Here is a 13,595-nt window from a genome sequence, read left to right as displayed (position 1 = left end):
GACATTAATGCTTTAAGGCAAAATCAGATTCAGAATCAGAACCAGAATCAGGCTTTATTGGCCAAGTATGCTCACACATACAAGGAATTTGTTCTTGGTTACGGTAGCTCACCCTGCACAGTTGCTTGTACACAGTACAACAAAAGACAATTCCACCACACTCAACATACACAGTCATACTTGTGAACCTTATATGTGCAGCAATGGTTAAGAGTGCTGAGTGCAGCAGTTGGGAGATGCCATTGTAGAATGATAAAGTTAAATAAATAAGTATAAACTGATAAACTGTGGGGACCACCACCACCACCTCGTAACATGACTGTATATCTGTACATCTGTATATATAGATTTTAGATTTATACTCAATTAACCTGTTACAACAACTGTAGATATGGTACTATACAATGGATCTGTACATTCTGTAGATTGTGTACATATATACTCAACCATATACATTGTACATTGTGTATATAATCATAATATACATATATTGTACATACATTGTTAATATATTTTTGTACATACATAGAATATATATATTTATCTGTATATATATTTTTTTCTCTATGCACCCCTGGTTCTCTTCCTCAGTTTGGACAGAGCACTCTCCACCATTTCACTGCGTGTTGTATTGTGTATGACTATGTATGTGACAAATAAACCAAACTTGAATCTATATTGTTGATTAAAATGTAGAGCAGAAAAGTGCAGATAAAGGTGAAGTACTACAAAATGATCAAGATGAAATGTTTAGGTGTGTGATTTTGCATGTTGTGTGGAGTTTATATGCACCGAGGTATTCAACTGTTCATAGGTTTGATGGCATATGGAAAAAAAGCTTCTCTGTAGCCTGAGGGAAGGTGCTGGAACAGGAGATGATTAGGGTGAGATGGGGCAGCTGTGATTTTCTCCACCCGCCTCCTGATTCTGAAAGTGAGCAGATCTAGCAATGCACCTCAAGCTTTGTTAATTCTTGACTGTATTTTCTCTTCACTCTCACCACTCCTCATGTGTCCCCTTCAGAGCCGTTTATGAACAGAGGCACCTATTAATAGATGGAACAGCCCTGTCACCATGTTTGTCCACCGCTCTCTCTAAGGTACAATAGCATCACACGCCCTCATAGTGACACAGAGAAACAAATCAGGCTGCAGCCTGTTCAGTCCACCACCCACATCAGATGATAGTTTGGACGTGTCGTGACGGAGCCGATGCGCTCCTACCCACTCAATGATATGGTGTTAGTAAAAAAGAAATTAAACTCACAGGCTCAAATCGTGTTAAGGGTTCCTTCATTCTCCCTCTGTCACCACTGAACCTACACCAGTGAGGTTCAATGAAATGGAGCACTGAGGACAGTGGTGGTACTTGGTGAGGCTCCGTCATGAACAGTGCACAGACAGCGGGGCTCTTCTGACCCAACATCACAAAATTAGACATCAGGGAGGATTCTGCGCATGGAATGGCCGTCACCCGCCGTTCGTTTAAATCATTTTGACAGAACCACTCCACTCCGCTTAAGAATGTGGAGAAATAAAGAAGCATTTCTTCTTTCAGTCCTGTACTTATTGTATTGGAACACACTCTCCACCTCCTACATCCCCCACACACACCCAAAATGTATACACGCACTCATAAGACTGTAGAGAGAGTAGGCTACTGAAGTCGAGGGCATGGCCCGTTGAAAAAATACAGTCATAAACAGAATGCAGTGTTAGCAGATCTGGGGTGGGGGCCCCCAACATAATTAGAAGTGAGATTGGAGAAGAAAATCTTTTCCCATAGTTTTCGAGGACACTGTTTGGGTTAATCTCCAAGGATGCTTTAGAGATTAAAAAAAATAATTTATCATATGTCTCCAAACATAGGCAAATGTTATAATACTTGACTGTGAAAATTCTACATTGAGAGGACTTTCACACTGTAAGAATTATAGTGATTTCTGAGGTAAAACAAGAAGACTGCCTCACAATTTGATAACTCAGAATTTGTGATCTGTCTGTTTTGTCCTCTGTTCCTGCTTTTCAATTCCCTTAATAATTTTATATTATTATCTCATAATAGTAGCCATGTATCTGCTGGAAGAGCACACACTCAATGGTCCACTTCCTGATCCCGAATACCTCAAGTTCACTACGTACTTGGCATATGTGATACATTCACCTTCAGTCTATCTCCAATTCGTGTCCTCCGAATTCATCTCCTCTGTCGATCTGTCAGCCCCACATTAAATCTACCATTATATCAAAGCAGTTATGATATGAATAATACATCTTCCACCAAGGGCAAACAAGCTGAGAGAGGTGGACTTAAAAAGAGAGATGATGGATCAGGGAGAATAGTCAGCCCCTTGCAGAGTACACGACTGAAGTCACGACACATTTTACAGGGCTACTAAGAGTGGGCACGCTGCACTAAGGATTCATTTGACGTAATCCATTAAGTCTGATGCGTGATCACTAACTACCATGTGGGCAGCTGTATGCCAAAAATGGTGTAAAAAAAAATTCTATGATCAGGGACTCAAAACCAAACTAACAAAAAAAAGACCACTTGTAATGGTGATTGTGCCACCAATTTGTTGCACCCACTGATTATATTTGGTATTTTCATCCACAAAAAATAAAGCAATATTACTCTCGCAAAGGTGATTTGCAAGGGAAATCATTTTGACGCAAGTCCGTTGTATTAGGAACCAGCTATAAACATTTGTATTTCACCTCGCACACTGGCCAAACTGAACATTTTCTAAATGGATTTCAGGGTCCAGTATCACTGCAAAAATTCTCACCTCTCTGTCTAAGTCAGCCTGTGTTAAAGTAAATATTATGGTGCTTATGTATACAGGCAGATCTAAGATGGAGGACAGTTGGTGACAGAGTTTTGCTGTACTTCCCCCTGACACAGTTCTGCTGTGCGCAAGGCAATCTGAGAAGCAGATATATCCTCGCGAGCCTGTATTAACTTCAGCTGGACTCAGTTCAAGTACATTTTGTGACTTAGGCAGGAGCCTGGCCTCAGCCCCTGAATCCCATGTTGCAATTATTGGCCAAAGCTTAGGCTTTAAATATGAAAACGGCAGCCATTCATGCCAACGGAATGAACAAACATACCGAGCTGGGACGGGGGGACGGGGGGGTGGGGGGTGTCAATGGAAGCACACACTGGTTACCGCTTTGTTTAAAATAGCAAGAAAAACACTGACTAATGCTAACACTTGGAATGCACACTAGTGTGTGCTTATAGAGCCCAAGTGCTGACAACAGAAAGCATTCCAGATTCTCTCACTCACTCTTGCTCTCTCACTCTCACTCTCTCTCACACCCTCTCTCTTTCACACATACTCACATAGACGCACGTAGTTAGTTCAGCATTTGTCTAGAGGCACCTATTTCTACACAGCCCCTCCTCTCTGTTTATCTTTGGTTTCAGGGCAGCAGGAAGTTTTAGTCTTACGCACCAACTGTGTCTTAGCATTACACACCAGCTGTGTCTTAGCCTTACACACCAGCTGTGTCTTAGCCTTACACACCAACTGTGTCTTAGCCTTACACACCAGCTGTGTTTGTGTTTTAGTCTTACACATCAGCTGTGTCTTAGTCATGCACACCAATAAGCATTCTTGCATTTTTTTTATATGCATGTTATCGCAACGCAGAAACTTCTTTAGGCTCAGGTACCTGTTGCGCAGATTGAGCTGCAACATTCCATGAATATATTGCAAAAATATATTGCATAAATATATTGTTTAGGTGCATAGATAAAAGGAATACAATAAACATAATCCATGGAAATTATTTTAAAACTTGAATCTAAACTGAGGAAATATCTTACAGACGTAACTGAATTGCTCAACATGTTACTTAGTTTGTTACTTTGTAATGGTCCACCAGCTTGGTGAATGTGGCCTGGAATGTGGTACTCTGATAATGTACCCAGCACTGATGCAGGTGCACATTCCGCCTAATGTCTGGGTGGAACACTGAGACGACACCTGCGATAAGCCAATGCCAGCCACTGAAAATGCCAGGCTGAATACTTCCATTGCAGCTCCATTCTGTCTTTGGCTTATATTTAGCAGCAAAAAAACCTAAAAAACATTTGTATGGCTGAAGCTTATTTGTAATAATGACGTCTATAATAATGCATTTGAGATAATTCTTTAGATGTCACAAAGCAGTGTATTGTGTCAATAATTACCCTAGTGAACAGGACAAACTATGCACATTTAAAACCTATTACCAAATACCACAAATACCTTGTCTTGGCTTGGAGCTGGTAATCATGTTATAGCTACAAGCATTTTAAGAGGCAATTTTCCTTTAATGAGACATCCCCAGTGATTACAGTGGCTAGATCTGACTATAGACATTGAGTGTGTAGCAACACATGAAATTATTTCATTTACCTGAACAGCATTAACCTGACAAACTCCATACCCAAACAATGCATTCACAACCTACGTGTGATCATACTGAACAGTACAAACAGATCAAGAAGCACCATACCAGTCTCACATTTTGAAAAGAACTGTCAGGAGAAGATATATGTGGGTTAAGCCCGGTCCTGTATCGAGTGTTCAAGCTATGAGAGATGGGGTGTGTCCTTTCACACTAGGGGTGACTCCAGTATAAAAGCTATCCTGCTGCACCCAGAGGAACACACTGTAGAAAGTCTCAAAGGCAAACGCTTGAAAACAACTTTTGGGCGCCTCTCGCTGGCATCGCTTAGCTGGGCTTTTTGAAATTTGTAACGGGTGAATGGGATGTGGCAGGCATCTCCCTTCTCGCTGCCACTGGCCACTGTTTAGCTGAAAGGGCTTCTGAGTAATGGGGAAGGCTCAGTGATCTGCCTCTTAGTCAGCTTGTAGAAGAGAAAACACAAGACCTGGCTAATTCGCATGGGTTTTTAAATTGAGCAAGAACTTTGTCTGGAGTGGCTTGGGGGCATTTCACTGTATTTATAAAGAGATCAAAGTGGCGGTGTTGGCTTGAGCTTCATGTACAGTTGTGGCCAAAGGTTTTGAGACTAGCACAAATTTTGGTTTTCACAAAGTTTGCTGCTTCAGTTTGTATGGAGGCAATTTGCATCAACTCTAGATTGTGAAGTGTGATCATATAAATTGCAATTAATTGCAGAGTCACTCCTTGCCATGAAAATTAACTTAATCACAAAAATTGCTTCATTTCGGTCACTGCATTTCAGCCCTGCCACAAAATGGCCTGCTAACATAATTTCATTGATCTTCTCGTTAGCTCAGGAGAAAGTGTTAACAAGGACAAGGCAGCTGATATCACTCTGTCATGCTGATTAGAAGAGCAGACTGGTTGTTTTAAAAGGGTGGTGGTGCTTGAAGTTTTCTTCTGTTAACCATGGTTACCTCCAAAGAAACACGTGCAGTCATCATTGCATTACATCACATCAAAAGGGCTTCACAGGCAAGGACATTGCTGCATGTAAGAACACTTAAATCAACCATATATCGAATCTATGGGATCATGTCACCACCAGTACAGAGCTTGCTGAGGAATAGCAGAAGGCAGGTGTGAGTGCATCTGCACATACAGTGAGACGAAGGCTTTCGGAGGATGGTATCGAGAAGGGCAGCAAAGAAGTCACTTCTCTCCAAGAAAAACAGCAAAGACAGACTGACATTTTGCAGAAGTATAGGGAATAGACTGCAGAGGACTGTGGTAAAGTTATTTTCACTGATTAAGCCTGTGATCAACTCCAAGCACCGATTAGGTAAGAATGGGTTGCCATCAGTCAAGATTTTGACCAAAAGTTGGAATTGGAGAAGTCTTAATAAAAATGGTCAACACTGTAAATATTAAGTATTTGCTTAAACTGGATGTATTTGTCAATAAAACGTTTTTTTTTTAAAAAGCAACTTGTACTTCACTATATCATATAAACATCTTACAAAAGGTTCTAAAAAAAAAAACTGAGGTTGTAAACTTTGTGAAAATCTGTCAAAATTTGTCAGTCTCAAAACTTTTGGACACAACTTGAGCGTGTCGCATGTCTAGAGTTCCATGATGGCTAAGCTACATTTCAGCATCAACCTTTGACACCATATAAAATTAATGTTTCATCACATAGTCTCCCTCGCGGAATATATATTATGACCCTGTCCGGGGCGTTCACACTGTGTTTAGATCCATAATACACTGATGTGAACAAATTTTGCACAAGGCAGTTGTAAACCTCCAGAACAGTTGGAAATCTGGCATTGGTTTGAGACTAATGGTTGCCCTTTGACATCACTACACTGCAGATACATGTTCCACTTGTAGTTCCTTCTGGCAAATTCCTAATGAGATGTTACCTGTGAAAAGCCAGTGCCAGCAGAGGAAGGAAAAAGTCCTGGCTGGAGCTCAGTTTGGCCCTTGTCAAAGAAAGCCCTCATCTGTTCTCCCTAACTGGAAGGATCCCAAGTATTTCGGCCTCCGTAAAGTATGCTCCTTACATGCTTTCACTGCCTGAAGATAGTGGCCATAGGCTGCTCTATTTAAGGTCAACTTGCATGAGTGCAGAAAAGGTTTTATTAATATTATTATTACTATTATTGCTTTTTTTTTTTTGGCAGAATTCAAAAAGTGCAGTCACCTTGGGTGCAGGTAGAGCGTGGTTGAGTAGCCATATCCACATCAAACCCTGTGTTTAAAGCGACAATGAAAAAAGGGCTTTTTTCTGAAGTCCATGGCTCAAATACAGCTGTATATATAGGCGTCTCCAGGCTCTGCTTCCATGGGCCAAATAAAACAATAATAAGGCATGTTTGTCTAAGCCTTGGAGCCCATGCAGTGACCTTCCAGTGACTTGCTCTTTCCTGGGAAGCAGGGGAACTTTAATGAAACTATGGCATGAGGACTTGGCTGCAGAAATATGGGCACACTGGGCCTCTGCAGAACCCCAAAGCCCTGCCCATTCTTTCAAAAGACACTTTGGCCTGTAAGCTAATAATAAGCAAAGTTCAACTAGAAAGGAATTTTATACAGCTCTTTTTCTTTTTCTTTCACATCTATTTGTTTCTGCCTTGACAGTTTTATGAAGCTGAAATAACAGGCACAGCTCAGCACCTTGAGGCTTGAATCAGGAAAATGTTTCTAAAAATATTTGTTTAGTAATAGAGCGCTATTCATCATTACAATTATGCAATACCCATTTAATTTTCAGCCAATTATTAAACCACTCTCCTTTGTTGTGCAACTTTGCTGTAGCTGTAATACCAAGTCTGTCAACAAGGAGTTCTTTTTTTCCTTTTGCAGATTATCCTGCAGGTTTTTCAGTATGTGAAATCATGCAACTCCCAAATAAACCCTAGCAGTATGTAAGGGAGCAGGGTGTGACGGCTGAGTCTGGGCCCCGCTGAAGGCTAACTTTGTTCCCCAATGCTGTTGCATAAACATTCTCTGAGGGCCCAGGCACAAAACAAGCTCAGCACTTTTAATGCTAAATGGATTAATTAATGTGCAGGTTCTTTCCGGAATATGCTCTACCTTCCACATTGCTGACCTGGACATTTTGTGTGGCTGTGCTGGTGGAGAGCTTACATGAGCTTAGACACATGAGCGGTGTCTAAGAACAGGGAGAGGGAGGGGTGGAAAGAGGGAAAAGACAGCAGGAGAAGGAAGAGAAGGAGGGGCAGATAAAGGACCGCCTCTGAGACGAAGGACCGAGGCCTTCTGCCCAAGCAGGAGTTGTGGGCCCAGTGTGGGATGGCAATCCGGAGTAAGGTTAAGGTCCCTGGCATCATGCAGATCAGGTGACAATGTCATGGTCCTGTCATGTCAAGGCCATGAGCCTATGGAAGGCAGCTAGCCCTAATAAAGGGTTACCTTGAATAATTTCTTATCTAAGAGGCTGAAACAGTGCCATAGCATATAGCAATTTTTGTGAGCCATGCTTGGAAAGGTTTTTAAGATATAGCATTTCATGAACATTGTTATGTAAGCTGTTTTTAAATTGACTATGCATTGCTGTACTACATGGACATACTGTTTTCTCCGAGAACACAGTAATTCGACCTATCAACTTGACTAATGAGTATGTCCTATGAGAGTAGGATTAGATGTATGAAAGCACTAAAACCTGCAGTGCTGTGGCCTTCATAACTGAAGCGTGAGAGACCTGTTCTAATCTCATGTCTCACATAGCATTTAACTGACATGACTTACAATTCTGACTGAACAAAACTTTGAGGGTTAAGGGCCTTATTCAGGGGCCCAACAGTGGCAGGACTTGAACTGGCAAACCTTCTCATTACAAATCAATTACCTTAACCACTGAGTTACCACTGCCATTTAATGATGCTTGATTTCATGCTTGTTTAAGGTATGGCCCTTTTTGAACTTTAATGTTCAAATTTCGAATGGACATGTTTAAATCAAATGCAAATCCAAAGAGAACTTGAAACCATTATGTTCAGGTCAAACAAGATTTGCTTTCTAAAATAAGCCCTGCCTCTGGAGTGCGCTTCAACTATTTAAGCAGTATTCTCATGCCACATTAATAAAGAATCCACTAGACACACCCCCACATGGACTGTTGTCTTCCCTTTGTGGTACATTCTGATGTCCAGTAATTTTTTGAAAGTTTTGAAAGTTAGATGTTGTTGGAAAAAGATTCTGAGTAATATTGTTCAGGAAGAAATATAGGAAGCAATGCATTTTACAGCCTTTCAAAGTCAGTTGTTTTAACTGTTAACTGATCACATGTTGCTATAATTAAGTGTTGTCCTAGAAGCCTCAATGTATTGCATTTTCATAGCATGTTCTCTGCCAATCAGTGAATCTGATATGTGTTAGATAACTTTAATCCTCATTAAAATCAAATAAATTAACTTGCAAGGCCCTCAGGCTGGACTGACCATAAGTCCTGTCGTACATCTTTTGAGTCCTGAGTCCTGTTGTACACCTTTGAAAAAAAACAAATTTAAAGCCACTGAAAGCCAGAAGGAATGGCCCCTGCTTAGTCCAGAGAGATCTAATTTCAGATCATCTATTGTGCCTGGTCCATTTTTACCGATGCAGCAGCTGTTGCAGGCTGCAGGCACATACATGCAAGTCATGATAAGAAGACTCCATCCCGACAGTCACGCCAACACCTCACAGAGCCATGCATCGCATTCCTCTCCATCGGCTGCCGCGACAACCAGCATGCTAACCACAGAGCGGCTCTACTTTCTCTAGGAGATTTTATGCAAACTGCAATTACTGAATCAGCATCGCTGTTAGGGTGCCCATTCCAAAATGTTTCCCAAGAATGTGAAATAGTTGTGTTATGCATAATGAGCTATGCAGTACATAAAGGAGTCATGCTACTGGTGAAATACAGAAATACAGCCCAGAGATCATGTCTCATGGATCTCTATTCCAAATCTCTCTATTCTCCTTTTCTGCTCTTGATAGGTCATACAGTTTTGGGGACACTTAAGTTTAAGTTCCCCAAACAAGGCTTGATCATATTATATCTCATCATATCAAATTCCATTTCATTCTGTACACTTCCTTTCATGGAGGTAAGGATCTCATGCACCTCCTTCTCTGGAGGTAAGGGTCTCGTACACCTCTTTCCGTGGAGGTAAGGGTCCGTATGAGCCAGCAGAGGAAGATGATGTAGCCACAAGGCAAGGCAGGCACTGATTACATGTGAATGCATTTACTTCAGTAAGTGGGGTTAAGTGCTGTGTTGAACAATGTTAATACAGTGAATTGGATGAAATCTGTGAGAGCCAGAGAGCTAGAAAAAAAGAGAGACAGCAAGAATGAGAAAGTGAGAGGGTGAGAGACAGATAGACAGAGAAAAACAGAGAGAGATGAGTTGATGAGTTGATGTTAGGGCATGTAGGTCACAATTATGCATTACATCAGATACCAAGATACCATATCCAGGCCATTAGTGAATACCTATTTGAGAGGCACAATAATAATGAGCCCCTGTCAGATGGAGACCCCCAAATGTGCTCAGTACCTAACCCAAAAAGGTCAGTCAGGCCTGGCCTAGCAACAGCATGAAGACAGATGCGCTAATGAAAGAGTGGTCTCTTTCTTCAGGGATCACCAAACACATTCACTTTTACTTTTATTTCAAGTGCTAACCTCCCTCTGCAAGCAAGTCCCTGTTTGGTAAGTTTATCAGAGTCTTTAAGCAGTGAGTAAATGCGTGTGTGTCGCTAAAATGCCAGTGAGAGTCATATGTGCAGGACAATTTCAAATACTTTTAATAAACAAGCAATCTAGACATGCTGTCTGTGAAAATATTATCTGTCTAGTTGGAGACAAGACAATGACCCTTTTAATGTAATCAAACCTGCCCATGGGAACTTTAGATATTTGGATGTTTTTATATATGGGATGTGGTGTATACATGTAGTGAGCTGATGTAATCATAACACTCTGCCCATCGAATAAATGGAATCATGAATGGTGAAGGTTTATTCAAATCTTTCTCACTGAGGATGACAGAAACCTCCTTCCTTTCATGCAGAGCTCCTGTGTACAGTTGAAAAAGACACACGTGTTATGTTACAACCAAAAGCTCACATTCAAAGAGATTACTGCATTGCTCTGCTATGTAAGGTATACACCATATTACATAAAACCAAGTCATCTCTACCCTCTGTCACTAAAATATCATACCAAAAATACATTATTCACAATAGCATGTTGAATATTCAGATCTGATGGTTAAGGTCTATGCAGGCCTCCACTCTATTCCACTGGCCCAAACATAAGTAAGAAATCAGCAGACATTGGTAACTTATTTTCTTGATAGATGTGGAGAGCGTGGCGTGGGGAGAGCCTGTGTCAGGCTCGACTGTTCCCTGGCTCATGCCGTAAACAAGAAGGCACCACTAGATTTTTCTCAGTGACATTAGCAAATCTGCCGCTGATCTTAAAGGAATAAGCAACTCTCCACGGGTAACCTAAATTATAAATTAAACCTGTCACCCGGGACCTTTTTTTCCTAACTGATTGCTTGCTCATGACCAAACATGGAGGTCTAGTATTAGGCAAAATGGAATTTTCTTTAAAGAAGTCACACCGACAAAGAGTGGAGCTCAGCCTAAACTAAGATTAATCTGCATTTGAAAACCACTGCTGTTATTGGGAGTCATTCCTTTGTACAACAAAAAAGATGATTTTCCTGCATACTTATTTGACCCTTCCCAGGGGGAAAGGTGAGAAGGTCACTGACTGAAAATGTTCACTACACACACAACCTGCTGTCACCCATAGTTGTTTCCACATAATACAGCTTTCTCTACACAATTACTGTTGTTTTATCAGTTTATTTTCCTAAAACTTTTATATAATTTATTATTTGTGTGGGGGGGGGGGTGGCTGTGCGCATACACACATGCACATAGACAGTCATGCCCACATCAGTAGTCAGAAGTATTTAGAACTATAATGAGAATCAGTTAGGAGGAGGTGAGCCAGCAAACACACTTCTCTCTCTTTCTCTCTCTCTCTCTCTCTCTCTCTCACCCTCTCTCTCCTGCTTACTCTGTCTCTCTATATACATCTCTCTCTATCATCTTCTCATTCTCTGTATTTTTACCTCTCCTTTGTGACTTTGCCAGAACTGGAGATAGCAGATGTCTCTTTTCTCAATGTAATGATCCAGTGAGAATGTGGATAGTTATGATCATATTTTTTTTTCCACAAATATTCACATAATTTCATGTCTATTTCTAATACTTGTATATGTATAACTACAGGAGTAGCTATAACCCTAATCTGAATGAAATGCACACATAGGTTATTTTACATATCTTACTTTGTTATGTTTAGATTATTTTATTTAGGTTGTAACATAGCTGCCTTTGGAAGTACATAGTACTATGTTGGCGATATCAACAATTTTTCATGAATACATGTGAATGCAGATATTTTCAGCACAATATTACTTATCTTATCTAACTCCTTGGTAATTATGTCCAACTTGCAACAGTGTGCTGTGGTTCCAAACTAAAAGTCATAACAGTGAGATTTAGAGATTTATAAATAGACCAGAGATGTATTAAATAGCAGTCTTGGAAATCTCTGGTTTGCAGTCAGATACTTGTGTCCTCTTGCATTGTGATTGAAAACAACATTTGGAATTAGCTCACAAATTTCCAGCAGCGTGATATATGTCTGTCACTCTCACTCTCACTGTTATCTTTCAGGTTGCTACTTTTAAAAAACTACTGTAGTTTTCTGCATTTGATATGTACTCAGTCATAACCATTGATTCAGCAACTTAACCTACTGAATGCACTCTAACACATCATTAAGTCCTAGTGCTCGTTGCACTTTGTTGTGTGTGTGTGTGTGTGTGTGTGCATGTGCTAGGAAACACACGCCTCGCTGAGCTAGGCAATAGGGTTTCAATCTAGCTGCAGTAACGCGAGGAACTACAGACCTTCCACCATTACAGCCCATCAAAGCCACTCCTGCTCTCTCTCTCTCTCTCTCTCTCTCTCTCTCTCTCTCTCTCTCTCTGCCTCCAGCACTGACTCCAGTGTGCTCATCTCCCCCCCCAAAAAAGTAAGTTAGGTCACTTAAACATTGCCTAGCATAGACCTCTGACCTCTTTGAAGTGGAACCAGGAAAGTTAATCTGTGTGAAGAACAAAACAAAGGTCTTGCAAAGACCATTGGCGTCGGCCACACGCGTGGCAACCTCGGGCCAGCTCAGAATATCACGCAAGCTGCACGGCTGTGAGACTTCAAGAGAAAACTGCTGGAGCATGAAGATTCATGCGAGAAGATGAAAGATGCCTTTTGTTCAGCTATCTCGATCTGGGATCGCCTTTGTTTATACAAATGCTTTTCGTTTGTCTACATTGAGCAGCCCAGACCCTTATTAATGAATCATTTTGGAACATGTGAGCAATGTTCTCTCTCTAGCGCCATGAAATAAGGCCAGTGGAGCCGAGATGTTACGTTGCTATCTAATACAAATTATAGCTTTGCAGTAGGCTGAAAAGCAAAACAAACACTAAACTTATGGTTCAAACCTAACACTACAAACCACATGAAGTTATATCCACCCCCCACCCCCCGCCCCACCCCCATTCCTCTGCGTCTGGTTCAGCTTGCCCTCATTCAGATATGGATCACGGGTAAAAACTTAACACAGGAAACCATGAATCACATTCATCTGAGCGGGGCATACAAAAGAAACACAGCTTTAAAATGTCCTCCCAGATACTTTAATCTCCTACCAGTGTTTTATCTGAAATACTTCCAACTGTTGAAGTTTTTCAGCACATTCCTGGTTTGGAGGGCGAGGGAAGATTCATGTTGGCATGGCTTTATCGCCAGTCTTGCACAAACATGCACTAAATACTTTTGCCTTTTCAGAGTCGAGGAGTTGCAGAGGGCCGAGACAAAAGCCGACTATTTTTATCACAAATTTTGCGGGCAGAGGGGCGGTTTTCCTTTCCTTGGGGCTCATCATATGGAACACCACTCACTCGGCATCGGTGGTCTGAATGGAGGGCCCATGCATCCGTTGTATTCATGGAACACGTTGTCCTATATCCTCTCAATGTAGCACATAAACATAAAGGCATAAGGATGCCAGCATGTGTCTCACTTG

The sequence above is a fragment of the Electrophorus electricus genome, chromosome 6 (assembly GCF_013358815.1).
Source record: "Electrophorus electricus isolate fEleEle1 chromosome 6, fEleEle1.pri, whole genome shotgun sequence".
NCBI lineage: Eukaryota > Metazoa > Chordata > Actinopteri > Gymnotiformes > Gymnotidae > Electrophorus > Electrophorus electricus.
Note: the sequence above shows the minus strand (reverse complement) of the source record.